This window comes from Nomascus leucogenys, chromosome 6, assembly GCF_006542625.1.
Source record: "Nomascus leucogenys isolate Asia chromosome 6, Asia_NLE_v1, whole genome shotgun sequence".
NCBI classification, from domain to species: Eukaryota; Metazoa; Chordata; class Mammalia; order Primates; family Hylobatidae; genus Nomascus; species Nomascus leucogenys.
This window is the reverse complement of record NC_044386.1, coordinates 74221069-74235737: the sequence shown is the minus strand read 5'-3', so window position 1 is coordinate 74235737 and position 14669 is coordinate 74221069. Positions and strand designations below refer to the sequence as shown.

At 41.6% G+C, this 14669-nt stretch overlaps 1 non-coding gene across 1 annotated transcript; it reads left to right on the top strand.

Annotated features, from left to right (window-relative positions):
* Positions 1–492: 492 nt before the first annotated feature.
* On the top strand, positions 493–627 carry LOC115835750. The gene has a single exon (XR_004030773.1). It is a non-coding gene; the product is annotated as a small nucleolar RNA SNORA48 (small nucleolar RNA).
* Positions 628–14669: the final 14042 nt, after the last annotated feature.

The window sequence follows — 14669 nt, the reverse complement described above, 5'->3', positions numbered from 1 at the left end:
CAGAAGAATATAAAAAAGATTATAATCACACAATATAATCAGGCAACATCGCAAGGCAAGACTGGATGCAGTGGCTCTTGCCAGTAATCCCAATACTGAGGGAAGCCAAAGCAGGGGGCTTGCTTGAGTCCAGGAGTTCCAAGACCAGCCTGGGCAGCACAGCAAAAGCCCATCTATACCCACCCACACACACACACACACAAACACACACAAAATTAGCCAGGCATAATGGTGCGCTTGTATTTCCAGCTACTCAGTGGGAGGTGGCTGAGGTGAGAGGGTCACTTGAGCCTGAAAGGGCAAGGTTGCAGTGAGCTGTGATGGCGCCATTGCACTCCAGCCAGGCAACAGGGCAAAACTCTGTTTCAAAAAACAAAGCAAAACAAAAGGCAAAAGTTAGTTCTTTTGAAAGACTAATGAAAAAGAAAATCTGTCTATATTGAATAAGGAAAAATAAAAGAAGGCACAAAGAAACACTAGAAATGGAAAAGGTGCCCCTGACCTGGGGAGAGAGGGGCCTGGCTGGCGGTACCCATCTCATACCAGCTAGGGATGAAGAAACTGCTTGCTCATCCCAGCCTGGCTCCTGGTCTATGCCCATGCCTGGTTCATGCCTTGGACATATCAATTGCTGGAAGAAATTTTTTTAAAAAAATAGAAAAGATGATGTAGCTCTTGTCCTACAGGGATTTAAAAAGTAAAAAGATATTAGCAACAGCTTTAGATAAATAAACTTGAAAAGCTAAAGGAAATACACATTTATAGAAAAATAGAGGTTGCCAGTTAATAAAAAAGACATAGCAAGTATGAATAGTTATATGATTTCTCAAGTAACTGGGTCAGTAGTTGAAAGTTTTCCATCAAAGACCAGTGGGGCACGGTGGCTCATGTCTGTAATCCCAGCACTTTGGGAGGCCTTGGTGGGTGAATCACCTGAGGTCAGGAGTTCGAGACCAGCTTGGCCAACATGGCAAAACCACGTCTCTACTAAAAATACGTGTGCAGTGGCAGGCACCTGTAATCCCAGCTACTTAGGAGGCTGAGGCAGGAGAATTACTTGAACCCGGGAGGTGGAGGTTGCAGTGAGCCAAGATCGCACCATTACACTCCAGCATGGGTGACAAAAAAAAAAAAAAAAAAAAAAGTGTTCCATCAAAGAGAAAACATGATTTGAGCTCTTCTGAATATTTACCAAACTCAGACTCTAGGATTTCCAAATTCTAGAGAAAGAGAATGCTTCCAATTCATTTTATAATTTTACCATAACCTTAAGAAGCCAAAATCAGAGAGAAACAGCATAAGAAAGGGAAATTAGAGTGAAATCCCGGGCATCAATAAAAGATAATGTGTCCCGAACAATTTGAGTTCATTCCAGGAAGGCAAGATTGAATAAAATCATAAAATCAATTAATGTATTAAAACAACAAACCAGAAAAGTAATCTTCTACAATGTTTAGAAAAAGTAAATTTATCAAAACCCCACAGAGAATATTTTACATAATATAAAATGCTGAACGCTTTTTTTTTTAAAGGTGAATAACAAGAGCAGAATGCCCATTACTACTATTACTATTTAAAATTGTGCTGGAGGACTTACGCAACAAAAGAGGGAGAAAATATTTGAGGAATGAAAAGGAACAAGCAAAACTGACATTATTCAAGAGCACTTAGCAAGGCTCCTGGAATGAAAAGCAAGATACAAAAATTGATTCAGTTTCTATACACCAGTGACAAAGAGAACATGCTTTTCGTGAAGATACAATAGTCTCAAAAATTGGGTGCAGCAAAACAATATGGCACATGGATACATATGTAACAAACCTGCACATTGTGCACATGTACCCTAAAACCTAAAGTATAATAATAAAAAAATAAAAAATAAAAAAAATTTAAAAAATCTCAAAAATAAGAAATACTCAGGAATAATTTTAACAAAGGATGTCTGAGATCTTTATGAAAAATGTTAGAACAGTTTTTTGAAAGATATTTTTTAAAACCCCAATAAATAGATGTTTGTAAATTTGAGTTCTCAATATCATAAACATGTCCATTTTTCCCAAATTGATCTACACATATAATGCAATGCCTATCAAAATTCCAGCAATTTTCTCTTTTTAATGTAGATTTTGAGAAGCTGGGTTTGTTGTTGTTGTTTTGAAACAGGGTCTTGCTCTGTAGTCCAGGCTGGAGTGTAGTGGCACGATCATGGCTCACTGCAGGCTAGACATCCTAGGCTCAAGTGACCCTCCCTCCTCACCTTCCAGAATAGCTGGGAACACAAGCGTCTGCCATCATGCTTGGCTACACTTTTTATTTTTGGTAGAGACAAGATCTCGCTATGCTACCAGGCTTGTCTTGAACTCCTAGCCTCAAGCAATCTTCCCACTTTGGTCTCCCAAAGCGCTGGGATTACAGATGTGAGCCACATGCCTGATCTTGACAAGCTGATTCTAAAATTACAGAAAAGAGCAACGGCCAAGGATGTCCTTGACATTTCCAAAGTAGGAGAGCCAGGCAGGGAGACTGATGAGGGACTTACAACATGACAAGTGGAATAGAGTGCATAGCCTAGAATCAGACTCATCCATACCCAGAACCCCGACTTACCACAGTCAGCGCTGCAGACCACTGGGAAATAAATGCTGCATTTGATAAAAAAAAAATTAACTGAACCTCTACTTCACACCACACACACACACACACGCACACACACACACAAACAAACACATTGAAAGTCAGAGGCAGGTAGATTAAAGGTAATTAAATGTAAAGAGCAAAATATAAGTCTTTTAAAAGACCATGTATGAGAACTCATTTACGACAGAGGACAGGTTGACAAAACACGTGCACACACACACACTCTACAGAGTATACCTGAAGAGATACATACATTGCAATTGAGAACTTCTGTATTAAAAGACATCAAACAGAGAATGAATGTATGCATCACATGACAGATTATGTATCTACAAAGGGGCATGAAGACATACATACCCCACAAAATGGGGCCGATATATCTCACCATCTTATATATTCTGGATATAGCACCCAGAATACAAAAGAACTCCTTATAAGTCAGGCATTTCTTGGAAAACAAAACACATGAGGGCTGGGCGCAGTGGCTCACGTCTATAATCCCAGCACTTTGGGAAGCCAAGGTGGCCAGATCACCAGAGGTCAGGAGTTTGAGACCAGCCTAGCCAACACGGTGAAACCCCGTCTCTACTAAATACAAAAATTAGCTGGATGTGGTGGCAGGCGCCTGTAATCCCAGCTACTTGGGAGGCGGAGGCAGGAGAATTGCTTCAACCTGGGAGGTGGAGGTTGCAATGAGTGGAGATTGTGCCACTGCACTCCAGCCAGGGTGACAGAGTGAGACTCTGTCTCAAAAAAAAAAAAAAAAAAAAGGAAGAAAGAAAGCACACGAGGTCAATAAACAAATAAACACATGAAAAGATGTTCAGCCTCACCGGTACCTGGGGAAACAAAAGCTGAAATCACGGGTGCTATCACTTCACAAGTCCCAGACTAGCTATGACAATGTCAAGCATGAACAAGAACATAAGCAGCCAGTCCCCTGGGTACAGCTTGCGCAAGTGTCATTGTTATAACGGTCAGCAATTTGGTAATGTGCATAGCCTATGGGCAAGCGAATCCATAGCTAGATGTATGAACTAGAAACATTTTGCAATTTATACGTCAGGAGTCACATATAAAAGTATTCATAGCCCCACTTTACGTGAAGGAAAAAAACACTGAAGACAGTCCAAATAGCCATCAAAAGTTGAATCAGTGGATGTATTACAATGTATTAATTTAAGTACTACTATTTAAGAGAAAAAACAAATGAGTTAATTATTCCAACCCACAACACCTCAGTGAATCTCAGGAATTAGCTGAGGAAAGAAATGAAATTGCAAACAATATAAGTAGTGTGCTTGAATTTATATTGGTTAAAAACATGCAAAGCTAAGCAATGCACTATTTGTGGATACAAATAAAATTAAGAGCATGATAATCACACAATTCTGCACAGGAGTTTCCTCTGACTCTGGGGGCTGGGAAGGGGAATGAGGTGAGAGCAAGAAGAGCCTCTTAAAAGACTTTTCAGGTATGGTTCACCTTCTTCTTTCTTTGATTTTTTTGTTTGTTGGTTTGTTTTGTTGTTGCTTTTTTGTTTGGTTTTTGTTTGTTTGTTTTTGAAGACTGAGTTTTGCTCTTGTTGCCCAGGCTGGAATGCAGTGGTGTGATCTCAGCTCACAGCAACCTCCACCTCCTGAGTTCAAGCAATTCTCCTGCCCTCAGCCTCCAAAGTAGCTGGGATTACAGGCAGGCGCCACCACGCCCAGCTAATTTCTTGTATTTTTAGTAGAGACAGAGTTTCACCATGTTGGCCAGGCTGGTCTCAAACTCCTGACCTCAGGTGATCCGCCCACCTCAGCTTCCCAAAGTGCTGGGATTCGAGGCGTGAGCCACTGCACCGGCCTCACATTCTTCTTTCTTAAACCAAGTTGTCTGTACATAATTTTTTGTGGTTGTTATTATTTATTTCTTAGAGACAGGGTCTCACTCTGTCACTCAAGCTTGAGTGCAGTGGTTCCATCCATGGCTCGCTGCAGCCTGAAACTCCTGGGCTCAAGTGATCCTCCCACCTCAGCCTCCTGAGTAGCTGGGGCTACAGGCATCCACCACCATGCCCAGGTAGTTGGTTTTATTTTTCTAGAGATGGGGTCTTGCTATTTTTCTCAGGCTGGTCTCAAACTCCTGGCCTCAAGTGATCATCCCATCTCAGCCTCCCAAAGTGCTGGAATTACAGATGCAGGCCACTGTACCCAAACATAAATTTTTATTATATATAATTTTTGTACCCCACATAGATTTTATAATACTATTTTTTAAATCAATTTTATCTTCAATTTAAGGACAATTAAAAACTTTTTATACAGTAGCCAGGTTTTGCCCAGAAATACCATATGATCTTTAATTCTCAATAACTGGGTCAGAAATATTTCCTGATTAAACCAAATGGGTAAGGAATAAAATGAATCAAGGGATGTTGGCTTTAAATTTTTAGTTTTTTGATGGAAAAGAGCAAGGAAGCAACTTCCTACTGATCCTCTAGATTGAGTAATGTCCAATTAAATAGAATGTAGCTAAAAATAAAACTTCACCTATGATTATATAATGGTAGATTGGTACAAAGGCAAAACTGCCCTGCACAGGGAACTTCAAAACTACCATAAAGTTGCAAATCTCTTCTAAATTAATCTCTGAAGGAACTCCTGAGAACTTGTTTGTAAAGTGAGGTTAAAAAAAAAAGTTTGTAAAAATTGTGTGTTGTCAGGTGATTCTATCATTTTCCTGGTCCGTGAAGTGACCTGACAATTACGTGTTTTGACAGAGGGTAATGGAGCTGGCTTGGTTAAGCATATAGTAGTTTCCTGCCAGGTGGCAAGCGCCCCCTTCTAGGCAATCACTGCCAGGTTCACCATCACAACAGATACGACCTGGGGTGACACCAAGAATCCGCAAGTCAGCAGGCATCCTCAAAGCTAGGGAAAACTGTCTGTATGCCAGAGAACAAAATGACAGTGTCACGCTTCTGAGCCGCTATCTTTCCCCGATGGGGAATAGGAGACAGGTACTACCAGCTTGCTTATCCTGGGGTTAGAGCCTCTCTAGGTCTTTCTTGGGAGTTCACTTTGGGATAAGTCACCCTTTGGGTCATCACAATTTACATATCTCATTCTGATGAAACAGCCACAATGAATATTGCACCATGTGTTTTAGGGAGAAAAGGTCACAAAAGTTGTCACCTGCAACTTGAGTGGTGTGTTCAAAGGCAGGGGGGAGAAAAGTTGTTGACAATGGCCAACTGTAGCCCTATGTTATGAATGATTCAGTAATAAGGAGTCTGATTTATTGAGGATTTACTATGGTCTTTCTTTCTTTCTTTTTTTTTTTTTTTTTACAGAGTTTTGCTTGCTCTTATTGCCCAGGCTGGAGTGCACTGGCACAGTCTCGGCTCACCACAACCTCCGCCTCCAGGGTTCAAGCGATTCTCCTGCCTCAGCCTCCCCAGCAGCTGGGATTACAGGCATGCACCACCACGCCCAGCTAATTTTTTATTTTTTATTTTTATTTTTTTAGTAGAGACGGGGTTTCTCCATGTTGATCAGGCTGATCTCCAACTCCCGACCTCAGGTGATTTGCCTGCCTTGGCTTCCCAAAGGGCTGGGATTACTGGCGTGAGCCAGCACGCCCAGCGGCATTTGCTGTGTTTCTAGGCACAGTACAAAATGCTTTTCACAGATTTTCTCATTTTCAAAAACATCCTCTAGGGAGTTGCTTCTAAATCAGGAAACTATTGCTCAGAGAGACACACAGACATGCTACAGATCACATGGTGTTAGAGGCAGGGGGCCAAAGCCCATGCTCTTAATGACTCCACCTGCCAAGACTTAGGAAGATGATTCTGCCATAGGTTAAACATATAGACCAAGGTGGTGGAAATGGGAGTCCAGGAATAAACCCTCACGTTTTGGGCCAAGTGATTTTTCAACAAGGTTGCCAAGACCTTCCAGTGAAGACTACAGTGGGTAATCAAAAGAGGGATTGGCCAGAAAAGATGAAAGTGCAAAGATCAATAAAAAGTGATCCTGGTGGAAGTGAGATCTGAGTTGAAAGAGGAGTTATAAAAGAAATAGCTGACCTTGGGAATGTTGACACTGCCTTCATGAAACCAGGGAACTGAGTGAAGGAGAATTTATTGTCATGAATTAAGAAAGTGGCTGTGACAAAAAGGAGGAAGACACCACAGAAGAACTGACAAACTTTCTATATTATTGGAAGTCTCACTGAAAACAAAAGGAATAGAATGCAGGAGGTGATCCCACAGAAAGGAGGATGACATGTCGCCAAGGGTTAGAAAAGATGCACGCTCCCTACTGTAAGGGATAAGCTGAGAAGGCACGCACTGCTCAAACTCTTCTTAGAAAGGTGTTTTCTTTTCTTTTTTTTTTTTTTTTACTATCAAGTAAAACACTTTAATTCTGAAAGTTTCTAATGTTGCAAATCACAATATGCTATATAAGTAGTAGTTTTACTAGTTTTTAATTTCCCTATGCATTTATAACCCGCAATAAGAGAACTTTTAAATGTTTTCACAAATTTTGTTAAAGGTCCCAGAGCAATGTCTTTGATTATTAGGATCATTTTGCATAGTCTCAGTTTGCAAGGACATTTTTACAGACTTGCACTACGAGTCAGAGTAAGAACAGCCAATGTCCATTCAGTGTAAGATGGCTCGGCCATCTACACTTGCTTCATGGCCGTGGCAGGAAGACTGTGAAGATGAGTCTGAGGAAATGCACAGACTTTGGCAGGCATGTCATTTGTTCGTGTAAAAGCAGCTTGCCCCCATGGGACTGGATTGAACTCAACTCCAAAGAGGAGATGTGAGAACCTTCTTTTTCATTTTCTTTTTTTTTTTTTTTTAAGTGCAATGGTGCGATCTTGGCTCACTGCAACCTCTACCTCCCAGGTTCAAGCGATTCTCCTAAAGCCTCAGCCTCCTGAGTAGCTGGGACTACAGGCGCCCGCCACCATGCCCAGCTAATTTTTTGTATTTTTAATAATAGAGACAATGTTTCACCATGTTAGCCAGGATGGTCTCGATCTCCTGACCTCGTGATCCGCCCGCCTCGGCCTCCCAAAGTGCTGGGATACAGGCCACCGCGCCTGGCCGATGTGAAAACATAGTAGTGTGCAATGAGGCCTTGCCATCTACACCGAAGGCAAGGGAACCTCCCTTTGACAAAGCTACCTCTGCACTGACTCTTGCATGGTTTATCTTAGCGCGCGGCGGCCACCCTGCTTCCTTCCCTCTGTGGATTATACCCCTACTGCCCCCAAGTGCGCACCTCGCCTGAGTCCCTCAATGGCTTTTTCTCCCAAGTCAAAAGTCCAGCTCCATCATGACCTGCCCATGGCCATTCTCACGGCTTCAATTCTGCATCTTCTCCTGAAAATGACTGAATCCTTCTCTCCATGTTTCCCTACTCACATTCAAAGAGGGAAAATCTGGCTGGCCTTACTAATTCCACCTCCTCTGTTAATGAGGAGCCTCCCACTCTCAGACACTCCATGGCAGGGACATCAGCCAGGAAATCCAAAGGTTGGGGTGTGGGACAGAGCAGGAGGTGCAGACAGGGACTCCATGGAGGGCTGAGGCCCGGGGCCAGGTGGCTCCACACCTGGTGGCGTCCTGCAGTCAGGCCTAGTGTGATGGTCCCAGCACATGAGCAGGACCCAAATGTTCTCCAGAAAGAAAAGCTGTTTCTGCATCAGAAGTTGGGTAAACACTTGCCTTCTATATACTAAATGAAGAAGAATTAAATACATTTTTTTTTGAGACGAAATTTCTCTCTTGTCACCCAGGCTATAGTGCAGTGGCACCATCTCGGCTCCCTGCAACCTCCACCTCCCAGGTTCAAGTGATTCTCCTGCCTCAGCCTCCCAAGTAGCTGCGATTACAGGCGCACGCCACCATGCCTGGCTAATTTTTTGTATTTTTAGTAGAGACGAGATTTCACCATGTTGGCCAGGCTGGTCTTGAACTCCTGACTTCAGGTGATCTGCCTGCCTCAGCCTCCCAAAGTGCTAGGTTACAGGCGTGAGCCATCACACCCATCCTAAAAACACATTTTGACACATTGTTGGAATCTAAATTCAGCCTAATGACTGCTACTGTAGTCATTAGCAATTATCTTATTAATAAAAGTGTATCTTTCTGCCCCTTGTCATATTTTTTTGGTTCATTTTGCTTCCATTAAATGGGAGAAAAGGATACTCCAGTAACTTTTCTCACCCACCCATGACAGCACCAGCAATTATACTTGAATTGTCTTTTCATTCTACAGGCTATAATGCAGACGAGAGATGAATCCACACCATCATAGATTAAAACTGATCAAAGCTTCTGAAACTATTATCCATTATCACTTTCTATAAAATTATAGAAGGAACCATTTGCAACTGAATAGAGGATCTCTGAGTTTTGCCTTCTTGATCATTCCCTGTAAAGAAGACAAAAACAGCAGAACAAAATCTGAAAGCAGCTTATATGAAGAATTAGCCCAGAAGCTTAAGGGATTCTAGTAATTAAAAAAAAAAGAAAGAAATTATAGAAAGTCAAACTTTATAGTCTTACAGAAAAATTCTTAGCCATTTTCCCAGAGAAGTCATAATCTATGCAAAAACAGGGAGAGTGGAGAAGAGGCTTGGTTCTTCCTAGCAACGAGAGAGAGAGAGAGAGAGAGAGAAAGAGAGAGAGAGAAAAAGAGAGAGAAAAAGAGAGAGAGAGAGAGGAGAGGGGAGGGGAGGGGAGGAGAGGAGAGGCCTGGTTCTCCCTAGCAAAAGAGAGAGAGAGAGAGAGAGAGAGAGAGAAGAGGCTTGGCTCTCCCTAGCAAAAAAAAAGAGAGGGGGTGGGGGGCCTGGTTCTCCCTAGCAATGAGAGAGAGAGAGAAGAGGCTTGGTTGTCCCTAGCAAAGAGAGAGACAGAGAGAGAGAGAAGAAGAAGAAGGAGGAAGAGGAGGTTTGGTTTTCCCTAGCAACGAGAGAGAGAGAGAAACAGAGACAGAGGAGAAGAGGCTTGGTTCTCCCTAGTAAAAGAGAGAGAGAGAAGAGAAGAGGCTTGGTTCACCCTAGCAACGAAAGAGAGAGAGAGAGAAGAAGAAGAAGAGGGCTGGTTCTCCCCAGCAAAAAGAGAGAGGGAGAGAGAGGCCTGGTTCTCCCTAGCAATGAGAGAGAGAGACAGAGAGAGAGAGAGAGAAGAAAAGAGAGAGAGAGAAGAGGCTTGGCTTTCCCTAGCAAAAAAGGAAAGAGAGAGAGAGACCCGGTTCTCCCTAGCAATGAGAGAGAGAGAGAGACAGAGAGAGAGAAGAGGCTTGGTTGTCCCCAGCAAAGAGAGAGAGAGAGAGAAGAGAAGAGGCTTGGTTCACCCTAGCAACAAAAGAGAGAGACAGAGTAGAAGAGGCTTGGTTCTCCCTAGTAAAAAGAGAGAAAGAGAGAAGAGAAGAGGCTTGGTTCACCCTAGCAACAAAAGAGAGAGACAGAGTAGAAGAGGCTTGGTTCTCCCCAGCAATGATCTATGAGGAAGGCACCGAAGTAGTAGCAGTGGTAGTAATAATATTGATACTTCTGTCTAAGTGTTATACTAAATATGTTATTTGTATAATAACTCTGTAATCTTTACAATATCCATGTTCAATAGATGTTTTTTTATCTACATTTTAGAAAAGAAGAAACTGAGGTTTATATAGGTGTGTAACTTACTCAAAGCTACACAGGAAACAAATATCCAAAAAGTGGCTGACCCTGAGGCTGTGCTCTCCAACAGATGCGATCCCAGGAAAACGTGCAGGCAGTCGTGCATCCTCTAGAGACTGATCCCAGGCCACAAACAGCTGTCAGAAAGCAATGCTGCTTTCCAAACCAAGGTCTTCTGGTGCCTAATCTCGTTCCTTTTCTACAAAATGCAATTACCTTAACTGTGAAGTGGAATAAACAATTTTGCTTCTCTCCAGCCCAGCCATTTCATAATATAAGGTGTTATTAATGCCAGGATGTCATTTCTCAATTTCCTTAGTTTTAATTAATTTGCTTAGCATTACTTTAATGTATATCTGATAGTTTAATCTTTTATAATAAAAAGTCTATTGTAAGTTAATTAAAAGTGTTATTATGTCTTAAAAACAGCAGGTTTTAATGGGCTGTTGATCACAGAGAATGCATTTCTTTATGATGATGTTTTTCTTCTTTAATTGTGAAGTATTTGTATAATCAACTATCATTATTGCCAAGTTAATGGCAAAAGAAAATTTAAAAAGTAATTTTGCAAATACTAAAATTACAATATATAGATGAAAACAAGAATAATATAATGACACCTTGGATTTTAAAATAATTATGATAAATAATTGAACTTACAGCATCTCTGTGGAGCAAGAAAAAAAAACCCACTTCACTTGTAGGCAAATTGTAGCTGAAAAGAAGATTGAAATTATTTTTCTCAAGTAAGCAATGGTGATGACTTTGAAAAGGTAGGGTAAGGTTTTTGGCTCCGGGGATAATGGTATGTGAATTTATTTCTCTTTTATGAAGCAGAAACAAAAATTAAAATTACAAACTTCAAGAGATTAAAGATTCTCTGAATCTTTGCTGAGAGAAATGAAAGACCTCAATAAATGAAGAGAAGTTTTTTGTTCATCAATTAGAAGAGTTTTTTTTTTTTTTTTTTTGAGACCGAGTTTCACTCTTGTTGCCCAGCTTGGAGTGCAATGGCATGATCTTGGCTCACCACAACCTCTGCCTCCCAGGTTCAAGCAATTCTCCTGCCTCAGCCTCCTGAGTAGCTGGGATTACAGGCATGTGCCATGATGCCCAGCTAATTTTGTATTTTTAGTAGAGATGAGGTTTCTCGTTTGTCAGGCTGGTCTACGAACTCCCAACCTCAGGTGATCTGCCCGCCTAGGCCTCCCAAAGTGCTGGGATTCCGGGCGTGAGCCACTGCGCCCAGCCTAGAAGAGTTGATATTTTTAAGATGCTTATTCTTCCCAAATTGATCTATAGATCCAATGCACTCCCAGTCAAAATCCTGGCAATTTTTCACAGAGACTGACAAGCCGGTTCTAACATTCACATGGAAATGTGGACAATCTGGAAACTGCCAACAGTACTTTGAGAAGGAACCAAGTTGGAGGACTAAGACAATTTGATTTCAAGATTTATTATAAAGCTACAGTCATCAAGAGAATGTTGTACCAGCATAGAGACAGTTAAAACCAGGGAAGAGAATAAAGAGTCCAGGTATAGACCCACACATATATGGACAACTAATTTTTCACAAAGCTGCAAGGGCAATTTGGTGGAGAAAGGGCAGTTCTTTTATACAAAAGGCACTGGAATAAATAACAGATTATATATACATACCCTGATATGGTTTCGCTGTGTCCCCACCCAAATCTCATCTTGAATTGTAGCTCCCAGAATTCCCATGTGTCATGGCAGGGACCTGGTGGAGGTAACTGAATCATGGAGGTGGTTTCCTCCATGCTGTTCTTGGGATAGTGAGTAAGTCTCACAAAATCTGATGGTTTTATAAAGGGCAGTTCCCCTGCACATGCTCTCTTGCCTGCCACCATGTAAGATGTGACTTGGCTCCTCATTCACCTTCTGCCACGATTCTGAGGCCTCCCCAGCCATGTGGAATGTGAGTTCATTAAAACTCTTTCCTTTTAAATTACCCAGTCTCAGGTATGCCTTTATTAGCCACGTGAGAACAAATACATACCCTATACCAAAAAGTAACTAAAAATGTATCTTAGACATAAACACAAAGCCTAAGATGATAAACTTCTACAAGTATAAATAGGAGAAAGTCTTTGTGCCCTTAGGTCAGGCAAAGATTTCATACTTATGACACCAAAAACACTTCATCAAAATTAATCATTCTGCTTGCCTGAAGACAAGCTACAGATTGACAGAAAATATCTGCAAATCATAGATCTACTTTAAAAATCTAGAATATATAAAGAATTCTTAAAACTAGGTAATGGGAAAATAAACAACTCTTTTTTTTTTTTTTGAGACGGAGTCTTGCTGTGTCGCCCAGGCTGGAGGCAGTGGCGCAATCTCAGCTCACTGCAAGCTCCACTTCCCGGTAAACAACCCATTTTTTTAATGGACAAAAGATTTGAGCAGGCATTTCAGCAAGGAACATATATGGATCACAAATAATCACATAAAAAGATACTCAGTATCATGAGTTATTAGAAAAGTACAAATTAAAACCTCAAGGAAGTACCACAATGCACACATCAGAATGACTAAAGTTAAGATTGATCGTGACAGATGTTAGCAGGGATTCAGAGGATCTGGAACCCTCAAACACTGCTGATGGAAATGAAAATGGCACAATCATTTTGGAAAGCAGTTTATCAGTTTCTTAAAAAGTTACAAATTCATCTACCATACGATCCAGTCACTTCACGCCCAAGTATTTGCCTAGGAGGATTGAAAGTCAATGTGCATACAAACACATGCACATCAGTGTTCACGGCAGCTTCATTTGTAATAACCACATGCTGCAAAGAACCCAAACGTCCATTACAGAAAAGGGAATGAACTATGGATTCATGCTGCAACATAAATAAATCTCAAAATAATTATGCTTAACACAAGAAGACAAAGCCAAAAAAGAACATATTCTATGGCTCTATTTATACAAAACGCTAGGAAATGCAAATGAGGCTATAGTGTCAGAGCAGCTCGTGGCTGCCTGGAAGGGTCAGAAGCAATTATAATGACTCTACAGGAGTACGAGGAAATTTTGGAGAGTGACAGATACGTTAACTATCTTGATTGTGGTGATGGTTTCTTGAGTATTATACATATGTCAAACATATCAAATTATATTATTTATGTGCAGTTTATTGTATGTCAATTATAATGCTATAAATATCTTTTAGAAGTTAAATTTAAAATACAAATGTTAAGGGGGGATGTTGAGGAGATACAGCTAAGGGAAGCTTGTAGAATTTCAGGCAGTTCCAGCCTGGATTCCAGTATGTTGCATATAAACTCAAACCACTGAAAAGGAGGCTTAGCAGTTCTGCCTCAGTTATCCTCTATATGTCCCCAAACACAAAATCATCCCACCCTAAATCCACTCTAAGGCCCTACTTCCTGAACCTTTTACTCCCAGCAGAGGTAATGGTTCTCCAGGCCCTGATACTGAAAATATCCATGTACCAGCAGCACCAGCATCTCCTGGAAACTTGTAATGAATGCAGGATCTCAGGTCCCATTGATACCTACTGAAACATAAATTGCATTTGAACAAGGTCCCCAAAGGCTTGAGGGCACATTAAAATTTGAGACACAGTGCACCTGATGGAGCATGATATAGGGAGGGTCTGTCCATGAGGACATGGGATCTGCACCTGTTTCTTCCCTTTCCATGGCCCAGAAAAGCAAAAAAGAATGTATGCCCTTCCTATGAATAATGCAAGGAGATGGCATGTGAAGTTCAACGCTCCTCTTTCCAAAAGCCCTGGCAGCCCGCAGAGTGGTGTGCAGGGGGGATGTTGAGGAGTTACAGCTAAGGGAAGCTGGTACAATTTCAGGCAGTTCCAGCCTGGATTCCAGTATGTTGCATATAAACTGAAAGCACTGAAAAGGAGGCTCAGCAGTTCTGCCTCAGTTATCCTCCATATGCCCCCAAACACAAAATCATCCCACCCTAAATCCACTCGAAGGCCCTACTTCCTGCAATTTTTACTCCCAGCAGGAGGCTTGAAGGAAAACCAGTGAGACCGTAGCACCAGCCACACAGAGCCACCCTCTCTCTGACTTTCTTTGTTGTGGAATCAGCAAAATATTCCTCCCCTTCTCCTCAATATGGGCCACAGCTTTTTGACAGTGGCATGGAGCAATGGTAACCTCCAAAATGACAACCACCATCAACGTAGTGACACAGTCACTACCTAAGGTACCCTCCAAAATAACAGCCACCATCAACATAGTGACATGGTCACTGCCTAAGGTACCCTCCAAAATGATAGCCACCATCAACATAGTGACGTGGTCACTACCTAAGGTACCCTCCA